Source organism: Pavona decussata, unplaced genomic scaffold, assembly GCF_977016875.1.
Source record: "Pavona decussata unplaced genomic scaffold, jaPavDecu1.1 SCAFFOLD_48, whole genome shotgun sequence".
Classification (NCBI taxonomy): Eukaryota; Metazoa; Cnidaria; class Anthozoa; order Scleractinia; family Agariciidae; genus Pavona; species Pavona decussata.
The window spans coordinates 4,966,225-4,983,854 of NW_028145470.1; the positions used below are offsets into that span (position 1 = coordinate 4,966,225).

The 17,630-nt window shown below is 38.1% G+C and overlaps 1 protein-coding gene and 1 long non-coding RNA gene across 2 annotated transcripts in view; one reads left to right on the top strand and one right to left on the bottom strand.

The window, feature by feature from the left end:
* Positions 1-17,322, bottom strand: part of LOC146481914 (uncharacterized) — a 147,104-nt gene extending 129,782 nt beyond the window's left edge. The window contains exon 1 of the long non-coding RNA XR_014864366.1: positions 17,302-17,322. This is a non-coding gene — a long non-coding RNA (uncharacterized LOC146481914). The remainder of the gene's footprint in view (positions 1-17,301) is intronic.
* Positions 4,455-17,630, top strand: part of LOC146481923 (transcription factor Sp5-like) — a 30,357-nt gene continuing 17,181 nt past the window's right edge. The window contains exons 1-3 of the mRNA XM_085108022.1: positions 4,455-4,643; positions 5,998-6,056; positions 7,054-7,134. The gene's annotated coding sequence lies outside the window, so the exon portion shown is untranslated. The remainder of the gene's footprint in view (positions 4,644-5,997; positions 6,057-7,053; positions 7,135-17,630) is intronic.

The following is a 17,630-nucleotide window of genomic DNA, read 5'->3' on the forward strand; positions in this document are numbered from 1 at the left end:
TGTGCGCTGTAGCAAAACAAGGCATTGTCCTTAAACTTTCCTAAGACATTCCCAAGTCAGCTTCTCTTTTCAAGTCTATGAAGGTCATTCAGGGGGGCTCCGTGCTCCTCCTGAGAACTTGTATGCAGACGTTTTCTTATTTTTATCCCCAAGAAAAATACTGTCGACAGGTTTGTTTTTGACTCTAAGGAGATGTAAACTGGCGCGCAGACGGTCAGTCAACACAAAACTCAAGGCCAGTGTTGCTTTACAGATTTAAGTATTTTATAACAAACATTTACAGAAGTTTAATAGACTTGTTGTATACGCTATACCAATTTATTGCTCCGTTAGGGGGTGTTGTCATGCTGCCAATAAGACTTCCATTCTGGTTAGAGATGAACTGGCTTTATGCTGCGTCGACATAAAACGGTTTAATGAGGACTTACTGAACACAAAAAAAATTTGAAACGAACTGCCATGCCCCTTTACATGACACCAGAAATAGTTTCCATTCCAGGAGGAGAATCATGATTCACAATATGTGATTTTGGGCTGGTGTCATGTAAGCAAATTCACAGGCACAATAGGGAAGTTGATCTCATAAAGTGTGAAATTTGTAACGCTGTCTAGTCAACAACTCCTTACTCGCTTGCATGATTGCTTGCCTGTTGAGTTCAGTGCTTGCTTTCTCCTGCTTACACTTAAACTTAGCGATTGAAAAAACAAATAACAAACAGAAAAACAAACAAAGCGTTTTACACAAAACAAGCAGATGCCTGTCTTAATGCTTACCTCAGATTGGAGTTAATAGGCTTTAAACAACTGGGTCCTGACGTGCCTTTCTCAAAACTCCCGGAAACATTTCAGTCCCTAAAAACTATTTTACAAGCACAGTTTTCATTTCCAAGAAAATAGATTTTGAAAATTTTAAATGTTTACGGTTTCAAGAAATTGCTACCAATCGATTGTAAACGGGTTTGAAAGATACTGGCCTCTGACCCAAACTTTCTTTGGGAGTATTGGGAAATGGACCCCTGATCAGTTCTCAGATAATATATCTTTTATTTTCTACTTTCTAAATCCTACGCTTAGACTACTGAGCTATGCATTAGCTTACCCAATTACACTACACTGATTGTCCATTTTACAGTACAAGTCTGTTGTGTGCTTAGTATCCTACCTCCTCTGAGTGGAAAGATAAGGCTGGAGTTGACTTTGCTTTGATGCAAACCTCCCTGTTTTTCCTTGAAAAATATGTCGTTCTTATTCTAACTAGTTTGTCTTTACTTTTGAGAAGCAAAACAAATTTAACTCCAGTCTCTCTCTTCCTCCCAAACAGAAAGGACTCTGGGAACGAGGTTGCAAAAATGGCGGTGCGCAGAAACTTGATTTAAAAGCGAAAATAGGCGATAATAAAATCCAATTTCTAGAACACAAATGCTATGCTACAAAATATTTCTAGAACAACGAGGAGAAAGAAATCAACTCAATTCTTAAAAGGAACAACTTGTGGTCTGTTCTAGCACATTTTGGAAACAAAAATGCGAGAACTTGAAAACCATTAGCCTAACAGTTTTCAAGTTACAATCGGCATCCCGACCTACTCTGTCTCTGGCCAGAGGCAGTAATCGACAGTTTTATTGCACTGGGGCGATAATTTATAAAGCTAGACAATTTATCTGTTTTGTTTCTGTTGAAAGACAAACATTTTTGGCTTTTGAAATGACATCAAATTCGCGTGATACTTCCCCTTTAAGTCTAATAACCCTATGCGGACCAGTCACGATGGCCAATTTACCTTTAATTATCAACCAAACATTCATTTCTACTCCCCACCGACACAGCACCACAGTTTCTTTAGAAACTAACCCCCTTATCCGGCCATTTGTTCTGCGGAACTGACTGCATTTAAATTCAAAAGTCGTACTCGTACTCAAATCTAAAGGGTTTCTAATGTGTTTTTGAGCCTGATGTTGAGGATTAGTGCGAGTTACTGTTTACTTGACACTATGTAAAACAGCAGAGCTCGACAAACTTTGTAGGCAGTACTTACAGTAAGTAACTAGTTTGTAGCTCATAACTCGTCTTGTCTATTTACACGTAAAGGAACTGCCATTTAAGCCATGAGTATCGTACCTGGCACAGGTAATGACTTATCACTGTCCGGTTCCAACCTTATGCTTCCTGAAGTTTTCTATCCAGTTGACTGAGTCAAGCTTACATTGCGGACACTCGAACCGTGAACAGTCAATCCTTTTCTTCGCCTTTTTTTTCAAATGCTGTCCAATCAGAAACTATCTTGAAAACAATGAATCCGACCTGTTTTTAACAACATTGAATCAGAAAAAAGATGTAAAGTTCTTAGCGAGTAATAAATTTTCTTTAGTCTGTTTATATTGCAGAGAGAGAAAAGTCCAAAAAAGCCTTAGCCGTTCACAGTTCGAGTGTCCGCACTGTAATGGAAATGATTTTTCTGCATCTAAGAAATTTTGACAGAAACGATTTTCAAGTTATTGGATAAGATAATTATCTCATAACGTTGGTGCTTTATAAAAGTTTAAACGCAAATCATTACAGCCGACTTATATCACAAACTACAAGGGTGGGTAGAGCCGCCATACGCGCGCAATAACTGTGACTAGTTACTTTACAAAATTTACCTTACACGGCTATCAAGGAATGACTTAATCCAAAACGAAGCGTTGATTATCAGCTTATTATTGAGCTCTCGCATAAAAGATGGTTTGAATTAAAACTGTGGCCACAAGAGTCCAGGAAAAATGAGAAGATTGCGCTGAGGAAAGCGTATTTCAGTATTATGACAGAGGAAGTCCTTACATCATAGCCAGTCTTATATTAACGTCTTATTGATGCTGACAGTTTCGATGACTGTCAGCCATCTTTATCAATTAAAACTAGTTTTGATAAAGATGGCTGACAGTCATCGAAACTGTCAGCATTAATAAGACGTTAATATAAGACTGGCTATGATGTAAGAACATTTAAATCGACTGTTTATCTTCTACTAGCCTGACGAATTTCTTCAAGAAGAGGAAGTCCTTGTTAAATTTAGCTCGATGATTGTCACACGATCCGAGAACAGAAACAGAAAATTCAAATGGACAAACGATCCTGTGCTTCAATCGGTTACTTTCAAAGAATTAAGACTAAAGTATATGTTTGTGTTACTTGATGTGCAAGGAACGACTACTGGGAAAAACTTATTCGAAATCTAACACCAAGCTGAGCAAAGGAGGAGCTGGTGTTTCATTTTGGAGCTCTAATATTAGGAGGCTTCGTTTTCGAAGTTACAAGGTCCTTCGTTTTCGAGTTTTGGGTTTTCAAAGAGAGTGCTTCTAGACAGTCCCCAATCCGAACACCTGGATAAATTATTCGCCAAGAACTCATCATCACAGTCCAGATTTAATTTTCTCTGCATGGCGCCTTGCTGTCAATCGTAACGAAACTTTTAAAGTTTTTCGCTATTTCTGAATGATTGTTCGCAAATAGCTTGTTTGATTCTGAGTATCTAACAATCCCATTCATATTTTCGTCTACACAGTTTTCTTTCTCTGCACACGAAAAACGACTGAGGAACAGAGAAATCGCGAGACTTGCGTTCCTGTATTGACGTCACAGCCCTACTATCCCCAGTCTCCCGTCTCGCCGGAAGTAAAATTTGACACTTTTACACGCCTCAAACGTGGGCAAGAAAATTTGATAAGGAATTTTTTTTTTTTGATTTTTAGACGAGCACAACATTAACATTTGATCAAGCTAATTAAACAATTCTGTCATATACACTTCTAAAAGTCTTGCAATACGTTAAATATTTAAATGATTTGGAAAATTTGAAGCCAGTTTGAAAGATCAAACCAGTTTAGAAAAAATTAAACCCGTTTAAAATATTAAACCAGATGTAAAATTGAACCATGACATAAATAACTGGAATGTTCTGAATATTTTGAACACAGTTCACTATACGACGTATTCTGGGCAAAAACAGCAACAAAGCAAAGCGGTAAAGAGTGCAGAAAAACTTCCTCTCTGCAGTAAGCCCAAGCGTTTAATCTTCGATGGTGCTCCAACAAATGTCAAGACTTGTAGTTTGAAGAAGACGGCAATTAATTTTAAAAATATGTTAAATTTGTTATCCAAGTAAATACGGAACCACATAACCAAGCATTTTCGTACGTCTTGTGTATTGTAAAATGCTTAAAAACTGGAATAATTTACTCATCTACCGAAACATCTGGAATCTAAAGTGCTCGGACCATGTTTTTTCTGGGAAGGAAAAATTCTGGCACATGTTTTTAGTCCAAAATTTTAGGGACAGCAAGAATCCTTCCTTGGTTCCCCTGTCTCCCCTCCCTTCAATCAGAAAGTTTCCCGCTAAAATAACTTGCTCGTTTTTGATTGGTTTACTGGTGCCAAGGCGCCCAAGCGCGCTTGAGTTGAATGTGCGCAGCTGGGAAGCGCAGCCATGCGAGTTTGTTGTGGAGAAAACAAAGGTTTTTCCGCCTTTTGGGAGAATTTTCAGAGGAAAAAACGCTTTATTGCAGTTGCCCGATATGCATTTGATGACCTTGTTCAAGCGCTTCGAGCTGCTCAGTAAAACATCGGCAAATTCAGCTCACTGGTGCTGAATGGCATGTCCAAAGGTGAGCCGCGTATATTTACCAAACTGTTAGGCTGTTTATTTTTCTTTTGTGTTTTTAAATCGTATTAAATTTACTTCGTAAGCTTAATTCAAGTTCTTTAGAAAATTAAAATTGTATTAAATCTCAACAAAAGTAAGCGATAACGCTCAGATATCACAAACATCGCATAAATCAAATCGTTTGATTTGAAGGTCGCGATCGGTCCCTTCTAAATTTTACATAGCCATGATTGTTCAATATTTTGGTGTTTAGCTTCCGCCTTTGAGATAAAATGATCAAACAAGTACGTTGATTAAATTCTTAAGGTTTAACAACCGACTTTTGTTCAAATACTATTAAGTCAGCTAAGAAAAAGAGCACCTTTGCTTGTAAATATAACCAGGGTATTAATAAATATATTATTAAGTCTATCTTTGGCTGCAAATGGCTTAGTTTGAGGGTGGAAATGGATTTTAACTTGATAAAATTGGCTAATTTTTAAGTTCTTCCTGTGTATCTCAGGGAAATCACTAAAAACTGATGACAGTTTGTTATTCCTCTGAAAAATTGCTTAATAATATTTTCCTCCCGGTGTTCTAAGAGAATATTATTTTATGTTTATAGAGGAAAGGCTCTGTCAAATTTTTGTAATGAGCAGTTTTGACCAAAATATAGCCTGCGCACAGTCGCCTGCTTTCCTCAAAAAAAAAAAAAATATTGGAGAGCAATTTGTTTTTGGAGGAGAGCGGGCAGCTATACACCGGCTAACCAAAATACATGTACAGCAAAATCCTGGTGGCAATGCCCCTTTAAGGGTGAATGGTAATTGGTTTGTTGTTACAGTACCAATCCTTTTTCAGGTATCTGTTAAGTGACTCGAAAAAGAAAATATTCCAGCAGAAAAAAGCAGTATTCTGGTTTCCTTCTCTTACTTTACTATTGAGTTTTCAATAATGTCATGCATGAATTCATCGCATAATGGAGGCGCAAGCTCACACACAATCTTGGCATCTCTCCTCAATTCCATCTCATTGTTTTCATGCTTGTCCCACCTCCTTAACAGGCGGCTATGATTTACCCAATGATAACAGACTTGCAATAACATATGGACATTTTTATAGCCTGTGCAAGGTTCAACTGAAAACCAAACCCCATGGAGGATGGAGTGTAGGGGGGCAGGGGGATCATTTCTAAGAATTTTGGCTTGGTTATATGGTAACAAAGCCCCCTTTCTCTGGCTATAAGCCTGTGGATTCTTAGGATTGGTTGTTTTATGCTGTTACTGAAAACCTGGGAATGCAAAGTTCCCTCCAAGAACAAATATAACTCAAAAGAAGTTGAGGATTTATATTCAGAATTTTATGGTATTTTGCAGTGTTCCAGATGACTTGAATCAAAGTCAGGGACTCAATGAAGAACTTGAGCAATCAGTAGGTATGGTTCTCCTCAAATCTTCTGAAGATTTTCATTTTAATAAAATTATCTTAATTAGCATGCAACACATAGGACCACACCAACCACAATTATATGCAAAAACAACCGGAAGCAAGAACCGACAGACATTGTTGTAAAATAAAATAAGAAATACGGATGAGAGTGTAATACAGTGGAACCCTCACCCTTGGGCTGTGAAAATGTGGTAGTAATAACAGGGTGGTTTGATTAACGAGGTTGTAAAACTAAGGAAATGACTGGAATTTCAATTCGTTCGGGGCACAAAGAAATGGTCGTGATAATGAGGTGATCGTATTAACGAGGTGGTTGTAAGGCGGGGTTCCACTGTAATAATTATTTTTTCTAAAAATTCTTATGTGGTGAGTTGTCTTTCAAAAAAATTGCAACTGTATGTACACTGTGTTAATCTTCTTAAGTTTACCATTCATTTTGTTGGGTAAGGAAGTCAGCTTTCTCGGGTTTTTGACCTGAGACTCATCTCTTATCTGGAACCCTGATTCTGCAAAGAAAATGAATAAAAAACTAATGGCCTTTGGGGCCACAAAACTTACACAAGTTGACTTATATGAGGGAGGACCCAATATTCCCAGTGGAAACCATGCACACACCAGTAAAGGAACCCCCCCCCCCCCTTCCATCTCCACCTAACCCTGAAAGCACATCACAATACAGTAGACCTCGCCCTTTCTCATACCCTTAAAGGGAAAAACAACTTGTTTGAGAAATTGGGAACTCAAGAAAGACGGTAAGAAAATATTACTGTAAAGGCGCGGGTATCCAAGGAAAACAGGCTAATCTGTTGCAGGTAATGAAAGGTTCTAGCTGGACTACCAGTTTTGAAGAAAGTGAGTCTGCATCATATGTATATTTTTTAATATGCCCATGAAGAGACAGTCAAACTACACTGTATGTAATGAGGACTGCAAACATTCAGCCATTAACATTAACTTGTGTTTTTTTTATTGAATCACTTCAGCCAGAAGTCCTCGAGATGTGATAACAATTTAAACCATGTCCAACAAGAGCTAGATGAAAATTGTGCTCAGACGGATATGAGGTATGAGTTTCCTTTATCTTCATACTGTAATATACATGGCACCACCACCGCCGTGTCCCCACAAAATGGATAACACCTGCTAATGGATAAAAAATGGATAAGGATCTGCTTTTCTAATGAAATATGAAGCTTTTAGATTGAATCAAGCCTTGTCCCTCAAGTACTATCAAACCAACGTACAAGTTGATTTTTAGCTATGTAAATTAAAGCTGTTATTATATCGACCATGATCAATCCATAACTCTGAATCAAATAAACAAGCTACAACCTGCCCCTTCCAGCCCCCTTAAATAGAATGCTTTCACCTCTACTCTGATAATTCCAGAAGGTAGCTATCCATGGTGAAAATCTTTAAAAAATCCCTCAAAGCTCTGAGTATAAAGGATCTTTTGAGAATCTTGAGAAGGGTTTTTAAGGATCATAATACTGCTTATCCTTAAAGATATTTATAATAAGGAACTTGCATGCAAAATCTTGCATTGAGGCTTGAGGTCTCTGCAAAGATCCTGCAGGATCCTACACATTTCTTGAAGGATCTTGCAGCTTGTATGCACTAGAGATCTAATGACTGCTCAGATCTTGAAGGATCTCACAGCATGCAGTCATAAATCTTCTGCACAGGTCTTGGGGGATCTTGCATTTTGCATGCACAGATATTCTGCACAGGTCTTGAAGGATCTTGCAGCATGCATGCACAGATCTTCTGATCTTTGAGGGATTTTGCAGCATACATGAACAGATCCTCTGCCCAGGTCTTGAAGGATCTTCTATCGTGCATGCAAAAATCTTCTGCATGAATCTTGAAGGATCTTGCAGCATACAATTGCATGCACACATCTTCGGCATGGATCTTGAAGGATCTTGCAGCATGCATGTACACTTGTAATTTTTCTGCATGGATCTTGAAGGATCTTGCAGCTTGCATGCATGCATCTTCTGTATGGATCTTGAGGGATCTTGCAGCTAGCATACAATACAATACAATATTTATTTTGCCATATACAACAATTACAGATGGAAAAAAAAATGATGAAAATTGACGAAAGAAAATAAATGGCGAGAAAACCTGAAAGAAACCACGAGGCTTATAAAGTCAGGCCTCCTCACTTTTAAAAAATAGCTATCTTATATTAGAATTACAATATGGACTTATGATAATTTACTTTGACCGCGCACACGTACACACACACACGCACATACATATGCGTGCATCTTCTGCATGGATCTCAGAAGATCATGGTGGGTCATCCCCCAAGGATCTGATCCTAAACAACCCAGTGAAGGATCTTCCAATAATCCTGTAATATTTTACAGGATTTTACAGAATCTTATATAAGAATCCCTAATAAGATTACCATAATTTTAGGGTTATGGGATAATTCTATGAGATCCTGTGGGATTTTCCAGAATTTTAAAGTATTACGATCTTCTGAAGAATTTTGCAATCCTACAATCAGTGGCAAAATCATTTGAAACGCAGGCTTAAAACATTTAATTTAGGATAAATTCCTAGACTTAAAGATGTTTCTTCCAAATGTCACTACTCTGTCCAGGTGATGTTAATGGCAGTTAACAACCACTGACTGGTTTTAATATTGTTTTCTTTGTTTATTTAACCATTTAATGTAACCCTATCAAAGAGCAAATTCTCTTTTAAATTTCTTGTCTCCATACTTTTCTTACAAAAAAGTAGTGTGAAGAAGTTATAAAAAAATCAAGAAAATTTACCTTGGGTGATCATATCCTTAATTCTCATGACCTCAAGTGTTGAATAAGCATTGATATTACAAGGCCAAATTTGATGCTGATCACTGTTAGGGCTTAAAGGGGTTAATATTAATCTACCTGGTGCTAAAAAATTATGCTAAGGAGAAATCATCCATATGAAGTAACTTTATGAGTACTGTTAGAAACATACAATAAATTATTAATTTATTATTTCTGATAACTACAATATTAATTTTATTACTACACCATGTACAGTATTACCTCTCAGCAAAGTAAGAAGAGATAGCAACTGATAACAATGGGCTTTGTGTGGGAGAAGCTTGTAAAATAATGATAAACAAAATTTGATATACAAGGCATAGTTTCCTTATCAGGCCTCATTGCCACTTTTATCATCCTCTTCCTCTCCTTATTGTTATAATTTTTCCTTTGTGCATGCAAATGTGTAATTTATTAATTTCTGTATAGTTTAGGTATGGTAAAATGTAAAAAAAGTATTCAACATATCCAAGGTTGGTTTTACTGGTTTGAGCATTAGAACTCTTAAACTAGAGAAGACAAGAGTGACTTGCTCAAGACTGCAGACTGTTAAACATAAAAATATTGTCACTATAACAACAACAACAACTACAACAAATTTTATCAGAAACATTGAATTCCAGTGGTAATAACGATATCTGACTAACCTGTAGGTAGCTAAAACTGTTGTTAACTTATAACAAACATGAAAAATTTATTTTTAATCAAAGTTTTGTCAATTGAACAACAACAACAAAAAAGGCTGGAAAAAATGTGGATTGTATGGTGTATTGTCCCTCATAAAACACAATCAATCAACAATCAGTTACTAAATTGAAGTGTCACATGCAGCCTCTTGTTGGACACAGTTGGTCTTTGAGTCAGGCATTTAACCCAATGTTTAAAACTCAAATTTAATATGAAACATTCTTATAAATACATACGAAATTATTGTATAATAATTTCAAAATAGGTACTATGAATTCCAAATATAAGCCCCTCCCCTCCCCTCCCCTCCCCCACATTTCAGACGCAAACATATCCTTCTTATAATAAGCTGTTCAAAATATAAACCTGAGTGGACTGTTGGTGTTAGCTGTTAGAGCTATTTTAGGTTCTTAGTGTTTTAAAGCTGTTTAAATGTCCACCTTCAGTAACCCATTTTGAAAATAATACAAAATTTCCTTTAATAATGAGCGCTCCCGAAAATAAGAAAGTAGTCTTTTGAACCAAAATAAGCCAGATTCTGGCTTTTAAGGAATTTCGTAATTAAGTTGAATAGTTCCCAAGTTAGCAAAAATGGCAAAAAATCTACACGCCGTCAAACTTGTTTAATAGCATTTCATGTGCATTTTTCATTTTTGTAAACAAACTGTATTACCACCCTGCAGAGTTGTAGCTTAGCTGCAATGTTTTTGTGAGGTGTCTTGTCAGTCGTTAAAATGGGTGCTTTGTCTATGAAATCATGCCCATAACACAACTCTCCTACAAAAGTCCAGTTGTTGGAAATCTCAGCTCCATTTAAGTCACGGAAATGTTCGAATGAGATTTTAATTGAGGACCAGAATGTAAAGTCACAAATAACAGCTGCTATAAATCCATTCATAATATTGCTCTACCCACCCGACCCAAGAACAAATGTAAACAGACCAGACAATAGTCCTGGGGGACTTTACTCAAAACTCTTTTTGAATAGTGTTGTGGGTTATCGCTGTATCCACCTGACCTATGAACAAATGTAAGCAGGCCAGACCACAGTCCTGGGAAACTATACACCCAACTCTTTTTCAATAGTGTTGTGGTTACTTTGTTGTACATGTACACTCCTTACAATTTAGATATAAGGAGGCTTACGAGCCCCTCCCCCCGGGAAGAGGGGGGTGGGTGCTCTGGTATATTAGTGACGAGGAGGTGCCACGACTTTTTGGGTTTGAAATTAATGATCTGAGATCTTTTTGGGCAGAAATTTTCCGATGGTTGCTGTCATTGTTCTTTCAAAGTTTTCACAGGTACTTTCTTTGAGATGGTAAAAAGCGTACCCTAGCGTTCTCGATTTTATGTCAAAGAATTCTCTTTACTTCACTGACAAGTTTAAACCACATGCAAATGTCAAGGTTAGGAGACTTCCTTTTATAGCGCTTTACTCATGAGAGAAAATGTTGCTTGCGATAAGTCTCGTTTTCTTAGTTATCACTGAACTTTCATTTTGTAACATAGCAAGCGACAACACGTTGCCATTTTTTATTTCCCTGAACAAAACTGTTTTTGCCGTCCGCTTTGAAGGGATAATTGTAGTCTGCCTAAAGTTTAACAGATGGGTTTAGAGTACAAGGCTAATACGGACGCGATTTTCTGTAGCGAGACAAGGTTGAGCACAGCCTACCGCGACTTCCTGTTCTAATAACGTGCACAAACCACCTCAAACAACCTCTAACTAGTAAAAGAAAAACTTCCCTCTTCACCCAGCTAGGAGGAAAGTTCAGAATCGTGACTTTGCCCAGGCGTTTGGCACCGGCTGCATTTTTTCCGGTGCGCTTGGCACCAGTTTGGTGGAGTTTTCCCTTCGAGTTGTGATTGGCTCGTAGCCTTGTTTATGTAGCCGAGGAAGGTCTTTAAACAAGGCCTAAGTCACGTTTTTCTCAATTTGTTTTCAAACAAACTAGTACTAAAATAAAACAGTGATTCAGATGCATGCCAGCAACAAAACAAAGTTAAGAGTGCAGAAAAAGTACCTCTCAGTGCGGCTATACGTTTAATCTTTGATTGTGCTCCAACAAATTTCAAATGTTGTAGTTTGAAGAAGTCGGCGATTAAATATGTTAAATTTGTTATCCAAGTAAACCATACCGCATGGCCAAGCATTTTCGAACGCCTTGTTTATTGAAAAATGCTTAAAATTGCAGTAATTTACATATCTATCTAATCATATGGAATCTGGGAAAACGTTCCTGAAAAGACTAGTAGTCTTAGTCCTTTACCGCCCAAGCGGGGCATAGGTCTTTCACGAAATCCCTTCAACTTAGTCTGTCCTGCCTTCTGTCCGATACCGATAGACCAACAAAGGTATCGGTCCCTTACGACTGTTTGATTTATATCAACAGAGTTGATATAGTAATTTGGCCACCGTAAAGAATGCATAACGGTTTCTTAAGAAACGAAGCGCTTATTGTTCCCTCTGTGGTCGAGAATTCAATCATCCTTACCAAATGTAAAGGATGAGCAGTTTCACTATAATTTGAACGATGCTTGGAATTTGTTGCAGGTGACCTGTTCAATTTATCTAACCGTTTTTATGTCCTCTAGTGCAGCGCTTGTTCATTTAGAACTCGCTACAATTGTTGCTGGATATTCCTGCTGACTCGGCAATCCAAAGCGAACTAGATTGACTGAATTAGAAAACACAAATACCTAAACAAACGCGGCGGTCAACTTGTGTGTCGACCCTTTTTGCTCACTCAGTTTGATTAACTTTGGCTTCACTTTGTTTTCTTTTTCCCTTCCTAACGTTCTGCTTACACCCTCAAATATACACCGTTGTTCAGTTATGCCAGGGTGATCCATTTAGAGTCAAAACTGACTCTGTTATGAAAAGGAGCCCTGAAACACCCTCCAATACCGCGGAACGTTTCTCTCTGTGTAACATTTTTTAATTTTAAAACAATTTGACTTTAAATCTTAGTTCTCCCTCTCGTACATCTATCTGCACCAAGTGTTGTTGTACAATTCTCCGTGAAAACCAGCAGTTGTTGTGTAGGGTTAGGTGTAGGCGCTGTGGTACAGCAAGACCTCAAACCTATCTGCTGCCTCTCCTCAACCGTTCATCCCCGTGTCTTTCGTGGGCTGCTTCTCCTTCGTCAAAAGATATTGATGATACAAGACATAAAAACAATCTGTTACATGAATGTGAATACATCGGTGTACTCTACACATGAATTATCTTATGAATAGAAGAAAAGAATCAGGTTTAAAGAATGAATGACTTTGTTTTTAGAAGTGTCGGAAGTATTTAGCCTCACGCGATTAAAACTTATAGTAATAACTAAAAGTATTCTGTAATAAAATACGTGTATACACTGTAAAAAAGAAAAAGATCAGATGTATATCGTTTGAAAGACATGAGCGACGTTCGAAGCCATGACCGTGCCGTACAAGGCTGTGAAGTTTTCAGGGTCTCCTTTGGAAATGGTTCACCCTTGAAGCCCAAATATCAAGATGCATATTCTTATAACCTTACTTCGTATGGTTCTATTGGTCAAGTTGGGAGAGTTTCTGTAGAGAACAAGACATGTTAACTTTACTGATCATTTGCTTTATTCTCATGACCTGTATTGTTTGATTAAGTAGTGATGTTGTGAGGGGAAATTACATGCTGATTTGAGTGCAGCGGGTTTTTTGGACTTGCTTAAAAGTCGAGCTCAGAGAGCGCGAAGCGCGATCGTGCACCTTGCTTAGAAGCGCGATGGTCAGAGCTCTAACGAGCGAGCGACTTTGAGAAAGTCTATATAGACGGTGTTTTTACTCTTAGGGGGTAATGTCAGCTATTTTTAGTTTCATTTTGAATAGCCTATCAAGGAGAAAGTTAAAATAATGCTTGAGCTTTCTACTCTACGTATTATACTCGCAAGATCCTTACTTGGAAAGTTCGCGAGTTGAGTGCAGTACTCTAAAACCAAACTGTAATGCGATAAAAGGGGTGAGTGTAAATTTAACTAATAAATAAAATGAATGGTTCACACAAGAAAGAGGGCATTGACTTCCATTTTTAATCGCTCCTCCGAGTCCAGTGTTGTAATCTCGCTCGGGAAGTTGTTCGAGTAAGTGATGGTCCTCGGCCAAGACTATTTATACTCTTCCCTGACAAGTAATGCACTAGAAGTAGTATTAGTTATCTTTGCCTGAAGATGGCAAGGATGAAACCGATTGGAACTTGAATTTAACGTTGGCCAATGTTCTCAAGTTCTTCAGTTCCCATGTGTATTGCAAAAATTGTTCAGTAAAAAAGTAACTCTCTTTTTCTTTCTTCGATAACTGATTCACTCGATATTTTCTTCTCGTTGCTCTAAGAGCACTTTATACTTTGAAATATTTTGTGCAGTTTGACGACAACAGCAAAGTTCGACTAACAAGCCTTTTAAATTTCTCCTTCTTCAAAATTTCGAGGACTTTGATTCGATCTTTTCTTTCGTTCTTATTTCAAGTGTAAACACAAATCCCAAGGGGTGATCTGTGTCGTACATTATTCCATCTCCGGGGTCATCTCCTGACCTTTCTATTTTACTATAACATTCAAGTAGACAGGGTTTTTATTACTTAACGTCTTGTGAAGACTGTCGAGAACATCTTGCATGGTTCAGCTTAGTCGAATTTACTCTTCCGATCCCCGAGTCTGTTGCATCAGTTCATCCCAAAGAGTTTTAAGGCCATTCAAGCGAAAGCTACACATCAGTACGTTCCTTAGATGCTGTTTGTTATGCTGTACAAGGTGGTTCTTACGTTTGAGTCTGTGGATGAAATCCTAAAGTGTGACCATTCAAATGAAAGCCACCGAGCAGTTCTTTCCTGTGGTGCTGTTTATTCTGTTGTACAAGGTGGGTCAAGGTGGTTATAACTTCTGAGTCTGTAGACGAAATCCTAACGTGTGCCGGACCACTCAAATGAAAGCTTCTGAGTGGTACTTTCTTGTGGTGCTGTTTATTATGCTGTGCAAGGTGGCTCTAACGTTTGAGTCTGTAGACGAAATCCTAAAGTGTGACCACTCAAATGAAAGTTACTGAGCGGTACTTTCCTGTGATGCTATTTATTATGCTGTACAAGGGGTTCTAAAGTCGAAGTCCATAGATTAAATCCTAAAGTGTGACCATTCCAATAAAAGCTGCTGCATGAGCGGTACTTTCCTGTGGTGCTGTTTATTATGCTGTACAAAGTAGTTCGAACTTTAGGGTCTGTATATGAAATCTTAAAGTGTTGCATACCATTCAAATGAAAGCTGTTGAACAATACTTTTCCATTAGTTTAATATTTTGCTTATTGATTTTGTTTGTTTGTTCCACCTTTGAACCTTTGAAGTCGGCTCTCTTGTGAACAAATGCCTTCAGTCCGATCAATGCTTTTCAGCCGGCAAGTATAAGCCGCGAGAGAAAATTTTCATTGTAATTTTCACCACGCTGCAGTTTGTTTATTCGTGGATATTTGTCATCTCAGCTGCCGGGTTAATTCGCGTGGGTGATCTTATCAAAACGAATCACGGCGTTTCGATCATATCCTCTGTTCTACGTGCTAGCACGCTGCGCGACAGGCGACGTAAAGACGAACTGCTCTTCAACAGATACCTTTTGCATTTCTCCGGCGCACCGCTTTTCAAAGCCCGCCATTGGGTGCTCATGGCAGCCGTGTGTTAAGCGGTTTTTTCTGACCCGGCAGGGAGCCTAATGAGTTGGCGCCAAAACCTACTTGGTTATGAAGAAAACATTGGTGTTGTTTGTATCTTTGTTTGGTGGTTGTCGGTCGTTTTTTGTCGTGGCCACATTTTGCCCCGAGGTGTACAAGTTTGTTTACTTAGCACGTTATCGCGTGGAACTAATATAACGGAACGCCGCACCTGTATGTTTGTTTTACGGCTTCGGTTGGTTACCAAGATAACAAAGGTCAATTATCAGATTCTAGGCGTGATGCAAGTTCTGAAATCCTGATTCAAAAAGGTCTCTTTCTTGGAACAGTTTGTACAGGTCGATGAGATACTTTCTTCACTGAAAAACGATTCTCTCAGTTTTAGAAGCAAAGCTTGTATTATAAGTACGGTTTTAGCTTTTTAGTCTGCACCGATCTTTGTGCAAAATCTTGATGCGTAAAAATACAATTAATTAAAACGAACTAAACAGTACATTCTTCTCTTCTGTCAGTCAGCTGTGTATTGTGGTGTGAACGATGGTTCTTGCTTTTTAGTCTGTGGATGATATGTTCAAGCGTGACTAGTCAAGTACAAGCTATTGATCTAGGTATTTTCCTGTGGGTTGTTTTTTGTAACTTTACTTTCTTTTTATGTTTTACGAGGTGGTCTGTCTTTTAGTGTGTAGTGTGGCCACTGAAATGAAAGCTACTGAGCAGTAATTTCCTGTGGCGCTGTTTATTATGCTGTGCAGGGTGGTTCTAACGTTTGAGTCTGGACGAACTCCAAAAGTGCGACCATTCAAGTGAAAGCTACAGAGCAGTACTTGCCTTTCCTGGTGCTGTTTATTATGCCGAACAAGGTGGTTCTAGCGATTGAGGCTGTGGACGAAATCCTAAAGTGTGACAATTCAAACGAAAGCGACTGAGCAGTACTTTCGTGTGTTGCTGTTTATCATGCTGTATGTGGTAGTTCTAGCATTTGAGTCAGTGGATGAAATCCTAAAGTGTGAGCTTACTAATAAAAGCTGCTGAGCAATACTTTCCTGTGGTTATTACTTTCGAATCTGTGGACGAAATCCTAAAGTGTGACCTTTTAAATGAAAGCTACTGAGTAGGACTTTAAAGTGGTGCTGTTTATAATACTGTGCAAGTTGCGTCAAGTTTTGAATCTGTCGATGAAATCTTAAAGAGTGACCATTCAAATGAAAGCTACCGAGTAGTACTTTCTGTGCTGCTGTTCCTTGTCCTGTTTATGGTGGTTCTAACTTTTGAGTCTTTAGATGAAATCCCAAAGTGTGAGCTTACAAATGAAAGGTGTTGAACAATATTTTTCTTTGGTGCTTACTCTCGAGTCTGTGGATGAAATCCTAAAGTGTCACACTTCAAATGTATGCTCCTGGGCAGTTCTCAGCTGTGGTGCTGTTTATTTTGCTTTACAAGTTGGTTCTAATGTTTTGAGTCGATGGATGAAATCTTAAAGTATGACCATTCAAATGAGAGCTACTGAACAGTGCTTAGCTGTGGTGTTGTTTATTGTGCTGAACAATCTGGTTCTAAGGTTTGAATTTGTGGACGACATCCTAAAGTCTGACCATTCAAATGAAAGCCACTGAGCAGTACTTTCCTGTAGTGCTGTTTATGATGCTGTACAAGGTGGTTTTAATTTGTGAGTCTGTGGACGAAATCCTGTGAGCTTACAAATAACTGAAGCTGTTGAACGGCGCTTTCTTTGGTCCTTAAAACTGCTGATAAGTACTTTTCTGTGGTTATGTTTGTGTCGAAGTATGTCGTAGCTTTGTTTTCAATGTGTACGTGAATCCTATTGATAGTGGAATAGCGAAAGTTTTGCAATCCTTTCGCTGTCTTGCCAAATGGCCAAAGAAAGAATAGAAGCAAAGAATCTTTTGGAATTTTTTATGCCAAACTCGGGAGAGGTAACTAGGCCATGAATAACGGCAAATATTCCAGGCTGAAAGGATTCCACCACAAAGCAAGCACCAATTCAAACAAATGTCTACAAAATAAATAGGAAACATGAATTTTTTTGGTTACCAAAAGTGGGCCTCGAGGCTGTTGTTCTCAAATTATTGTGCTTTCAAGATGATGATTTTGCAGATGTCTTTTGAACCTTATGCTGTTCACTCTCTGGCTCTCTGTGGCTAATCAGTTATATCAAATGTTTTTTTTTTGTTGTTGTTGTTTGACACGACGTTAAGAATTAAACTTATAAAATCGTCAAAACCTGATAAAAGTTATATGGCTACAACCTTCAGTCTCAAATGTTTCAGGTTTAATTAGTTTAAACTGTCCTGTTTATCCTAAAAATTAAATACATGCCTTGTAGCGAGATATTTCTCCCTTTA